The sequence below is a fragment of the Canis aureus genome, chromosome 15 (assembly GCF_053574225.1).
Source record: "Canis aureus isolate CA01 chromosome 15, VMU_Caureus_v.1.0, whole genome shotgun sequence".
Classification (NCBI taxonomy): Eukaryota; Metazoa; Chordata; class Mammalia; order Carnivora; family Canidae; genus Canis; species Canis aureus.
In genome coordinates, this window is record NC_135625.1 from 19,366,505 (window position 1) to 19,378,854 (window position 12,350).

The window sequence follows — 12,350 nt, forward strand, 5'->3', positions numbered from 1 at the left end:
TAGTGAATGTCAGGTTTTGTTTTGTTTAAAGTTATCACTGGAGTGGGTGGGTTCATATTTACATCAGCAACAGGCTGATTCCAAAGTATCTGACATTTTTGTAGGCAGCAAGGTTGTATTATTTTGCTAAAAATAAGGCAGACAGTGGCATGGTTGTGGAGACCCTCAGAGTATGTCTTTCTTTGTGGTGGGAGATATGTACAATTACACAGATGTACAAATCTGATATATTCATTCTTGTATTATACATATTTGAATATATAGATACAGTCTGGAAGTCATTCATTTAACAAATACGTAATTATCCTGCTATGTGTCAGGTACTGTAGATAGGCCTAGATAATATAGCAAAAAGCATAATAAAACAAGGTTTTGCCTTTATAGAGTATGTGCTATGGTAGAAGGATACCTGCATAGGAAGGAGACAAATAGGGCAGCCCCGGTGGCCCAGCGGTTTAGTGCCACCTTCAGCCCAGGGTCCGATCCTGGAGACCCGGGATCGAGTCCCTGCATGGAGCCTGCTTCTCCCTCTGCCTGTGTCTCTGCCTCTCTCTCTCTCTCTCTCTCTTTGTGTCTGTCATGAATAAATAAATAAAATCTTAAAAAAAAAAAAAACCAAGAAGTAGACAAATAACATAGCAAGTGTCTATGTGCTGTGAAGAAAACAATACAGAAAGGTAAGGTGACTGAGTAGCAATCTTGGAGAAAATTTTAGAAAAGTGATAGGAAAGAAAGAGTGTGAGCCAGGGAATTTTCTCAGAGACAAACATTTTGGACAGAGTGGGTGAAATATAAAATACAAAGGCCCACTAGTTAGAATGTTCTTGGCAAGTCGTGTAAGGGTGATACCCACGGGTTCTGGGGTCCCATTGCCTGGAAATGCTCAATAAATATTAGGTATTGCTGTTACTATAGTCATTATGGTCTAGATATAACTGCACAAAACAAAACTTTTTTGCACAAATGTACTCTTGTTGAAAGCTAAATTGTTGCAGGGATCAGCTTGCCTCTCCGCTGAAAATCAAGATAATTTATTTTTTCCAAGTCACTCCTTAGTTTATATACACTAAAAGGGTAATACTGTATTTCCCTAAGTTTTCCACCCAAGTATTCTTACTGCAAAGAAAGTTGAACCCAAAGGGTGTGTGTGCATGAGTGTGTATGTGTGTGTGTGTTCTGACCTTTCCATAAAGGGAACATTTTTTTGAAATCTCTTGTTTTCTTCTAAAGATTCATGGCAGTCTTCTGTTGTTCTAAAGAATATATTTGTGCTTATTTTAATATTTAAATAATGTCTTAAATGTCATGTCTGTTTGTGGCTTTGAATACCCTTGCCCCCAGGTACATTGCCTGGCCTGCACCAGTATGAAAAGCCCGGGACTAGAGCCATGTGGTGTATATTCTGGCTTACATTCAGCGGTAGGCTAATGTTACCTGAGGGTATTGGGGTGTGGGCTGGTTTCACTGTTCAGTATCCTGTAAAGCGAAACACAAGAATGTTCAACTTCCTTCCATAAATTATATATAAAGTAAAACCCAAGAAACTGCAGTTCGCCCCCCCCCCCCCCAGAATGAGCAATATAGAGCAAAGCCTAAAAAAGTCCAATCTGCTGTCAAGAATGAACAGTGAAACTCATCCCGTCACTATCAATTGAATCACCAGGTACAAGGTGTAGGAACAGACCTTTTCCCCAAGTCACTTTTATTTGACTTTGCAATTCATAATGTGACAGTCAACTTTTACAGGCCAGTTTTCTTTTGAAATTATTTTTTATTAAATTAATATTAAAATTAACTTGGCTGCCATTGAATATTTATTAATCATGTGTGTTGGTGACTCCAGCAAGGCACTGGTGCTGCTATACCCTTCACTTGCATCCTGGTCCTGGCTCTGTGCTGCTCAGAATCCTTCTCAACACCATGCTCCAGGAAGTTGTTACTAATTAATTAGAGCTGCCCTAGAGATGAAACTCCTTTGCTAACTCTGTTAAGTATACATGAACTTCTTTGGATAATTGGGAACCAGCTATAAAATGGTGAACTCTGATTATTATTCTTTTAGTTGTATATACTTTTAATATCATAAAAACATGTTCAGAATCCTAGAATGTTCAGAATAAAACATGAATTTTATTTCTAGGATACTAAGTAAAATATATTGGAAGTTTTTAATCAAATTGAAAATGGTATATATTTTTTTTTATAAATTTATTTTTTATTGGTGTTCAATTTGCCAACATATAGCGTAACACCCACTGCTCATCCCATCAAGTGCCCCCCTCAGTGCCCATCACCCAGTCACCCCCACCCCCACCTCCTTTTCTATCACCCCTAGTTTGTTTCCCAGAGTTAGGAGTCTCTCATGTTCTGTCTCCCTTTCTGATATTTCCCACTCATTTTTTCTCCTTTCCCCTTTATTCCCTTTCACTATTTTTTATATTCCCCAAATGAATGAGACCATATGATGTTTGTCCTTCTCCGATTGACTTATTTCACTCAGCATAATACCCTCCAGTTCCATCCACCTTGAAGCAAATGGTGGGTATTTGTCATTTCTAATAGCTGAGTAATATTCCATTGTATACCTAGACCACATCTTCTTTATCCATTCATCTTTCGATGGACACCGAGGCTCCTTCCACAGTGTGGCTATTGTGGACACTGCTGCTAGAAACATTGGGGTGCAAGTGTCCTGGCGTTTCACTGCATCTGTATCTTTGGGGAAATCCCCAGCAGTGCAATTGCTGGGTCCTAGGGCAGATCTATTTTTAACTCTTTGAGGAACCTCCACACAGTTTTCCAGGTCACATTCCCGCAAACAGTGCAAGAGAGTTCTCCTTTCTCCACATCCTCTCCAACATTTGCTGTTTCCTGCCTTGTTAATTTTCCCCATTCTCTCTGGTGTGAGGTGGTATCTCATTGTGGTTTTGATTTGTATTTCCCTGATGCAGGTGATGCAGAGCATTTTCTCATGTGCATGTTGGCCATGTCTATGTCTTCCTCTGTGAGATTTCTGTTCATGTATTTTGCCCATTTCATGATTGGATTGTTTGTTTCTTTGGTGTTGAGTTTAATAAGTTCTTTATAGATCTTGGATACTAGCCCTTTATCTGATACGTCATTTGCAAATATCTTCTCCCATTCTGTAGGTTGTCTTTTAGTTTTGTTGACCGTTTCTTTTGCTGTGCAAAAGCTACTTATCTTGATGAAGTCCCAATAGTTCATTTTTGCTTTTGTTTCTCTTGCCTTCATGGATGTATCTTGCAAGAAGTTACCGTGGCCAAGTTCAAAAAGCTGTTGCCTGGATTTTGATGGAATCTTGTCTAGGATTTTGATGGAATCTTGTCTCACATTTAGATCTTTCATCCATTTTGAGTTTATCTTTGTGTATGGTGCAAGAGAGTGGTCTAGTTTCATTCTTCTGCATGTGGATGTCCAATTTTCCCAGCAGAAAATGGTACATATTTTTGAGTTAAGTCATGATTTTGAATGGGGTTGATGTTCTTGGCATGAACTTTTTTTTTTTTTTTAAAGATTTATTTAAGGGAGAGTGTGAGTCGAGGGAGAGACAGGGAGGGAGAGAGAGACAGAGAATCCTGAAGCAGACTTTCCCCCTGCACACAGAGCCCAATGTGGGCTCAATCCCAGTGCCCTGAGATTGTGACCTGAGCCAAAACCCAGGAGTTGGACGCTTAATGGACTGAGCTACCCAGTGGCCCCAGCATGAACTCTTTCTTAACAGGAAAGCTGAACAACTGGTGAATATGAAATTAAGATAATGGATGCAGACATAAAAAGGAAATACTAATAAACTGTTCTCAAGCGTCTTCTCCAGGTACCTGTATTTCAGACACCCATGTAAATGGGAACAGTCGATGTGCCACTTGTCCATCATCAGAAATTCTGAATAATTTGTTTCCCTAGTTTGAGTTATGTAATACTTGAAAGTAACAAAGTTAAGTTTCTTTTAAATAGTGGGTCAGTTTATTTAGGTTTTAGGTATTTCATTAGTCCGAATCTGGGAACTTCTTCTCTGATATGGGTGTTATGTGTTGAAGTGGTTACAGAGATAATAATGTGAGGTAATAGTCTGATGAAATGTGACTATTTTGACTTGAATAAGTAATAACTGTTTACTGTGAAACTTTTGTGTTCAATTTAGTCTCCTATTTTAGCATTTCAATTGCAAATTGGAAAAAATTTACAAATTTAGAGAGGGTTTTATTAGAAGATTAGTACTGAAATGTACTTGTGCAAAGAAAACTGCTTGGCATTAATTTTGTAATTTCACAGCATTGCTAAATCATTCTTTGAAGGTTAAAATTAATATTTGAAAGTAATAATTAAGGCCACGGCTGCCAGGACTAATTGAAATTTTTGTAGAGCGAAAATGTATGATCCCAGACGTCATTACTCATTCAGGATATGTCTTACTAATAAGAGATTATTCTGGTTTCAGTTGTTTTCATACTGTTTATAACAGGACAAGATTTGTTTAATGATGTTTGTTGTACATGAAATGCTATTCATTGTATATACATATTGCATTATAATTAGAAGATAATTATAAACAAACATGATTATTTTTGAATTGGAGAAGGTGTCACCTCATTAACATCTAGCACATTCTCAAAGCCACTGTGCTTTTCTTGTATTTCTAAGAACTGGTTAGATTTGTTTTATTTAGCTGATGAAATCAGACCCAAAATATCCCAACCCAGGGAAGTATAGGCAAGCTAGAAGAATTTTTTGTGCTTCTTTAGTGTTTGGACTCCCATCAGTGGAGAGACGGTTTAATGAAGTTAGCCCCATAGTTGAGAAACAGAACCCTGGTAGTTGAGTATGGTTCTAATCCTGGCACTATGGGTTACTAACTAGCCGTATGGCAAGTTTCTTTGCCTGTTCCCTCATAGGCTTGTTTCAGGGATTAAATGTGTGTTAATAAAATGTTTAGGATCATCACTGCGTCATAGCTCCTGAATATAAATGACTTTTAAATAAATAAAAAACCTCCAGGCAATATTTATTTATTTTTATTTTTTAAAGATTTTTAGAGAGAGAGAGAAAGCATGGGGTAAAAGAGCAGAGAGAGAGAGAAACTCAGACTCTGCAGTGAGCACAGAGCCCTACGTGTGGCTCGATTTTATGACCCTGAGATCACTAGCTCAGCTGACACTAAGAATCAGAGGCTAAACCGAGCCACCCAGGTGCCCCCAGGCAATATTTATTTTTAAGCTTTTTTGAAAATACACTTGGCAAATATTTTTTCTTTTTTTGTTGTTGCAAAGATGATAGATCAGTATTAAAGAAGAATTTAAAAATAATTATCCATATAAACAAGATGTGGTATATATATCCAATGGAATATTAGTCATCAAAAAATGAGACCTTGCTATTTGCAATGATGTGGATGGAGCTAGAGGGTATTATGCTAAGCAAAATAAGTCAATCAGAGAAAGACAATTATCATATGATCTCACTCATGTGGAATTTAAGAAACAAAACAGAGGATCTTAGGAGAAGGGAGGAAAAAATAAGATGAAATCAGAGACGGAGACAAACCATAAGAGACTCTTAGCCATAGGAAGCAGACTGAGGGTTGCTGGAAGGGAGGTTGGTAGGGGGATAGGATAACAGGGTGATGAGCATGAAGGAGGGCATGTGATGTAATGAGCACTGGGTGTTATATAAGGTTAATTAACATAGGTTAATTAATTGAATTTAAATAACTTTAAAAAAATCAGTAAAAAAATAATTATCCATGTGACCAATTTTTAAAAATAATGTCTGCATATTATCTTTTAATTATTATTTACTAGTATGCATATTTTATATTATTGAAATTATTATATATAGTAATCACTGTAGGTAACTGAATACAAATACAATTGGTCCATCCTAGTTACCTGCTTGCTCAGGAGTGGGTTGGGGCTAGTGGCTGCAAACATAGCCACATTGGGGGGGGGGGTGGTCATGAGGCGCTAAGCAACTGAAGAAACAGAACAGTGAGCCTTCTCCTACTCTGTGAGTGATCTTTCTCGACAAGAAGTATATGTTTATTAAACAAGTAGAATCACGGTGTCACTGACAGCCATTTACCCAGTACTGCAAAGAAGCCATCTCCTTCAGGGATTTGAGCTGAGATAATGATGCATTAGGAAGAGTATTGGACCGCAGGGCCAAGGGAAATGCAGTCTTGTCCACTGGTCTGAGCTGAAGGACCTTGGACAAGCTTTCTAGGTCTGGATAAAGTAAGGTGTCAGATCAGTTGGTGTTCTTTTTTCCACCCCTAAATTTATGTTGCTCTAAGATGTAAAGCTGCTATTTGATATTTTTGTTTTGACATAATGCTTATTTAAGATATCAAGATATTTTGAGTTTTGCTTCTTGCCCCCCTCATCCTATATAGTTTATTTTTTAAAAAAAGATTTTATTTATTTGTGAGAGACACAGAGAGAGACAGAGACACAGGCAGAGGGAGAAGTAAGCTCCCTGTGGGGAGCCCGATGTGAGACTCGATCCCAGAACCCTGGGATCATACCCTGAGCCAAAGGCAGATGCTTAACCACTGACCCACCCAGGTGCCCCACTATATAGTTTTTAACAGTGTGAATAGAACAAGTAAAAAGTATGTTTATCAAAATTGCCCTGTAGCAGTTTGCTTGAAAAATGATCTCCAAAAGGAAGAACTGCATGTGTCCAATTTTTTAAAAAGTGAAAAAATGGGTTTTTTTGGCCATCAGAAATACTTGAGGAATCAAAGCGATTTTCCCTTTTTGAAATTGACAAAGCCTTAAAAGCATCATTACACTCAGTGCTGGACATAATGCAGGGAAATATAAGCACATAGTAGTAGTGAGACTGTAAATTGATAGATTATTTCTGGAACAAATGATGTGGAAAAGAACACTTTTCTGGTCTGAACTTAATTAAAAATTAAGATTTGTATAAGGCAATAAACTGCCACTAATTCTAATATATATGTGTGTGTATGTATATGTGTATATAGAGATGTGTGTGTGTGTGTGTATAGATAAAGGTGTATATACACACACACACAAAATCTGTATCTCCTCAGATTGTCATCCCTGCCTTCATCTCTTACCACTGTTGAGTGCACATTTCTGACTTCACTGTCCCGGATGTACCCAGTTCCTCAGGTTTTGAAGTTTTGGTTTGAGGACTTTTAAGGACTTGCTATGATGCACATAGTGGTAACCTCCTTAGTTGGATATTTCATTGATGGCAGGAAGGTCTTGGTACCAGCTTGGCTTGTGTCTACCCCAGACTCTGCCAAGGCAGAAGTTGAAGTTGTTTATCTTTTAGAGGTACCTAAAACAATTCACTGTCAGGGTGATGGTGTCTGTCTTCTGTTCCTCCTACGTGTGGGGTCTCACACTGAGTGGGTTCTGGTGGAACTGGTGAGTGTATGTCAGTAGAGGGCTGGTCTCTTGAGCCCCTAACAAATTGGGCCATGATTTCATTCTAATTGTCAGCCTTGGGTGTTGGTAGAGCTGGACTTTGAGAGGACACCATTCCAGAGAATAAGAGGAAGGGGTGTCTTCCCTAACTGGCTAAATACTCTCAGCCTAGGCCAGTAACTACTAGTTTGAACACTTCAGTCAAGTGTCTACTGTATTTATTTGCAGAACTGTTACTCCCATTGTCTTGACCTGAGACAGAATGGTTGCAAAGATATAAAGTGTAACGAGCCTCCTCCAGAACACAATCTGTCCACTTCAGGATTTTGGATGAGCACTTTCCATAGTTGGGGCAGGGGAAGGCAGATGTGGGTCTGGACTCAGTTATGATAAAGAGAACAGCTAGTTTTGTTAAACCTTCTTCAGTTGACTTGGTAATTCTAAGAAAAGCCTTAAAAGCGAGATATAGGAAATTCAGGGTCCTCAGGAGTTCTCCATGCCCCAAGTGCCATGGGTTTGGCAGAATGATGCTTTCTCTGGGACAGAACGGGGAAGGCTCACTTTGGATCTTTGTGTGTATGGGCCAGCCTGCCCATGAGGGCATCGTATGGCCTGGGTGGATGCCAGGGCCTTCTGGATGTCTGTTTGTCAGCAGGGTGGTGCTGGGGCTGCTGATGTGACAGTACATTGTCAGCGGGAGAGGACTGCCAGGACGGGTAGCCACCAGCTGTGGTCTGGGAAGTGAGCCAGTGAACTCAAAAGTTGAATCTACACAGCTGGGCAGTTGAAGGAGCTGGAGTGACAAACAGGGAAGGAGAGGTAAGCAAGGACCAGAAAATGGGATAAGGAATCACAAGAGGGTGCTGCATGTAACCCCTCCTATTTCTAGATCTGTAGTTCTCAAACTTCTTTTTTTTATAAGTATTTTTTTTTAATTTATTTATTCAGAGAGAGAGAGACTGAGAGGCAGAGACACAGGCAGAGGGAGAAGCGGGCTCCACGCAGGAAGCCCGACGCGGGACTCGATCCTGGGTCTCCAGGATCAGACCCTGAGCTGCAGGCGGCGCTAAACCGCTGCGCCACCGGGGGTGCCCTGTAGTTCTCAAACTTTAATGTTCTTAAGAAACACTTGGAAAGGGCAGTCCGGGTGGGGTGGCTTAGCGGTTTAGCACCACGTTCGGCCCAGGGCGTGATCTTGGAGACCCGGGATCGAGTCCCACATCGGGCTCCTTGCGTGGAGCCCGCATCTCTCTCTGCCTGTGTCTCTGCCTCTCTCTCCCTGTGTGTGTCTCTCATGAATAAATAAATAAAATCTTTAAAAAAGAAAAAAGAAACACTTGAAAAGCCTGTTAAAACATAGCTTCCTGGGTTTATCCCAGAGATTCTGATTTGTTACGTTGAGCTGGGGTTCACAGTGAATTTGCATTTCTAACAGGCTCACTGTTGGGATCAGTGCTGTGTCCACGCTGGAAGAACCACTCTTCTCCATCTACCGTGTATCATAGGCAAACTTTTGTTATCCCTCCAATCTCAGTGTTTCTGGAGAGAAAAGAAAGAAAAAGGAACTTTTGAGTTCTTTTTCAATTCCAGATGCTTATATATATGATATAGCATCACTTAATTTTCACAAACATTAAGGTGTATAATCTGTGTTTTCCATGAGGCTCAGACAGACCAAATAATTTGCCCAGAGCCACAGAGCTAGTTTGTGTTATGACTGGTTTTCTGAGTTAATGCCAAATCCTATTGTAACTCATATTATTTTCCTTATAAGTGACTGCACAACAGGATAGAATTTGGGGCAGTGGAGGGAGCCTTCCCATCTGTGATAAGGAACACTCAGGTTACTCTGGTGTTATAGATTGTCCATTCATCAAGACCTAATCTATGGCAGTTGTACCAAATGAATTTAGGGATTTGTAGTGGGAAAAACCTCTTCAAGTTTTTGCTGAAAAATGTTGTAAAAGGATGATATTAAAAGAATAATGAAATTTTAAAAGTTTAGGGTTGAGCTGATAATGGTACAGAAATTTCTGGCATGCTTTACTTAGGATTACAGTTAAATCTTCTGAGAGATTTTGGGTGATGTTAAAACAAAGGTTGTCCAAATCGTTTCTTCTTCTTTTTTTTTTTTTTTAAAGGTTTTATTTATCCATGAGAGACAGAGAGAAGCAGATACATAGAGGGAGAAGCAGGCTCCCTGGCCGGGGGCGGGGGAGAGTTGCCTGATGAGAGGACTGGATCCCAGAACCCCAGGATCATGACCTGAGCCAAAGGCAGATGCTCAACCACTGAGCCACCCAGGTGTCCCCAAATAATCTCTTTTAAGTTCTCTTTTCTGAAGCTTCGTAAAGATGAACATAAAAGCATATCAAGACAAGTATAAGAACAATAAGGTGGCACATATTTTTCAGCGATGAAATATGTATTTGCACATGCTAATGAATCTCATTCTGTTTCATTGTTCGATATGAATGGGAACAGCCTTTATAAAATGAATACTTAGAATGATTGAACTGAATAATCCTTTTGTTTTGAGTAGTTAAAAAAATAAAAGTAGGTTATAAGAAATTTTAGAACTCTGTGAAATTATAGCTCTGCAGTGAGTTGATCTTACTAAAACCGCCCTTAAACTCTGGTTTACCTTGCTGAGTACAAAAGACACGCGGAGCGTGTGAGATGGTGGCTGTCCCCCAGCGATGTAGGTGCGCACGTTTACCCCATCATGTGGAAATACCTGTCCGGACCAAACAGTGTGGTGGTGGTGGGTGTGTGTGTGTGTGTGTTTTTTTTTTTTTAATATAAAGTTCTACTGAAGAATATTGTTGTTGTTTTAAGGATTTATTTATTTGTTTATTCACGAGAGACACACAGAGAGAGGCAGAGACCCAGGCAGAGGGAGAAGCAGGCTCCCTACAGGGAGCCCTATGTGGGACTCGACCCCAGGACCCCGGGATCACACCCTGAGCCAAAGGCAGATGCTCAGCGACTGAGCCACCCAGGTGGCCCTACTGAAGAATATTGTTAAAGACAAACCAGCCTTACCCCCAGGATTCATTTGGCGATGATGAATCCCATATTTCGATCGCTGCTAAGAAATATTGCGATGGAGGACAGACACTCAGAATAGAAAACCTACTTTAATCTTATTTAAGTTAGATGTAGAGGGGAGCCTGCTTCTCCCTCTGCCTATGTCTCTGACTATCTCTGCATGTCTTTTATGAATAAATAAAATCTAAAAAAATAAATTAGATGTAGATCTTAGATTTTTAACTAGGTCACAAAATAAATTTTAAAATAAAAATGAAATAATAATAAAATAAAATAAATAAATTTTAAGGTTAACCGCACTGCTTCAGTATCCTCCTCATTTTAACATGAGATAATGAGCACCGAGAAGCCTTGCTTTTCTTGTTAAGTGTGACATTGACCGAACTCTGCGTTTTGGCTCCCTGCTGCCTTCCCCGAGGCCCCGCGGCCTGTCCCTCTACCCGGATGGCACTGTTAGCCAAAGTAAGGAGACCCTGGGTTCAGCGAGTGATGGTCCTCTTCATTCCTGTGTCTGTCCTAGTCCTTGCTTGGTTCTGAGAGGCTTCATCCCTGTCCCTGTGCCACTTCTCTTCCCCAGCTTCACTTTCCCACAGCCAGGACTTTCCTCCTCAAGGTGGAATCTCGAGAAGCTCTTTTCCCCAAACCAGGGTATCCTAAATGAATGAGAAGAAAAGATCAGAAAAGCATGGGAGTATAGATGAGTAATTAAGAATACCCGCCCCCCAAACCACCTTCTCAGCCCCACAGTAAGGTGAGAGATTTCCTTTTGAAGAAAAGGCAGGGCAAATGTGAGCCTTTTGGAGTCCCTCCAGCATAACTTGAAATAAGAAGTACTAAACAGTCAAGGAATTTAAAGACCTCCTGGAGAGTCCTGGCTTTTTTTCAAAATGACCTCTTCAATCGCCTTTGCTAAAAAGAAGTTTTAAAGGGGCACCTGGATGGCTCTGTCAGTGAAACACCTGCCTTTGGCTCTGGTTGTGATTCCTGGGTCCTGGGATCCAGCCCCATGTCAGGCTCCCTGCTCAGCGGGGAGTCTGCTTCTCCCTCTCCCTCTGCCTGCCGCTCCCCCTGTTCATGGTCTCTCCCTCTCAAGTAAATAAATAAAACCTTTTTAAAAAGGTATTAAATTCAAAATTATTTTTAAAAAATTGGGAGAGAGGCAGGAGAAAAGGACTGTGTTACTGAAGCTCTAAGCAACCACAGCGCATACGACTAACGACTAATCTGGAATTACCTTTAGAATCTTACTCTTCTATTTTTAAACATTTTTATTGTTAAAAAATACACACATGCACAAATGACACATAAAACAAACGTGTAGCTTAATGAATTATTGTAAAGAGAGTAACCTTCTAACACCACCCAGAACACTAGAGCTTTGGCAGCCACCCCAGAAACCTTCTATAGCCCTTCCCATAAAACCGGTTGTCCTGATGAAGCTACAAATACCATGGGCTGATTCTTTTTTTGCAAAAATGCTCTCTTAGTATTTTTTAATCCACAGCTTTTCTCTTCATCCTGTTTTTTCTGATAGCATCTTCATTGTACAATTCCATATTTCTTTTAAATTGATAGAGATTTGTTCAAATATATATCCACACACACATACATACATACATACATACATACTTATGCATATTTTGGTGATGGAAAGCATACAACATTTGAGATGTTTCTTAGTGAGATTGAAAAAGTGATCAGTGTTTGAGCGGTTGATGCTCAGTGTCTAGATCTATGAATTGGGTGTTGTAAAAATGATGATCTTTTCTATAATTTCCTTTCACCTGCTGCTTGGTTACATATTAGTACAGAGGTCAAGGCAGGCTTCTAGGGTGCTGGGACCTATTATTAGCTATAGGATTCTCTTGGCCATCTAGT

The 12,350-nt window shown here is 39.9% G+C and overlaps 1 protein-coding gene across 4 annotated transcripts in view; it reads left to right on the forward strand.

The window, feature by feature from the left end:
• WWC2 (WW and C2 domain containing 2) overlaps positions 1–12,350 on the forward strand; it is a 205,088-nt gene that overhangs the window by 53,944 nt on the left and 138,794 nt on the right. The window lies entirely within an intron of this gene.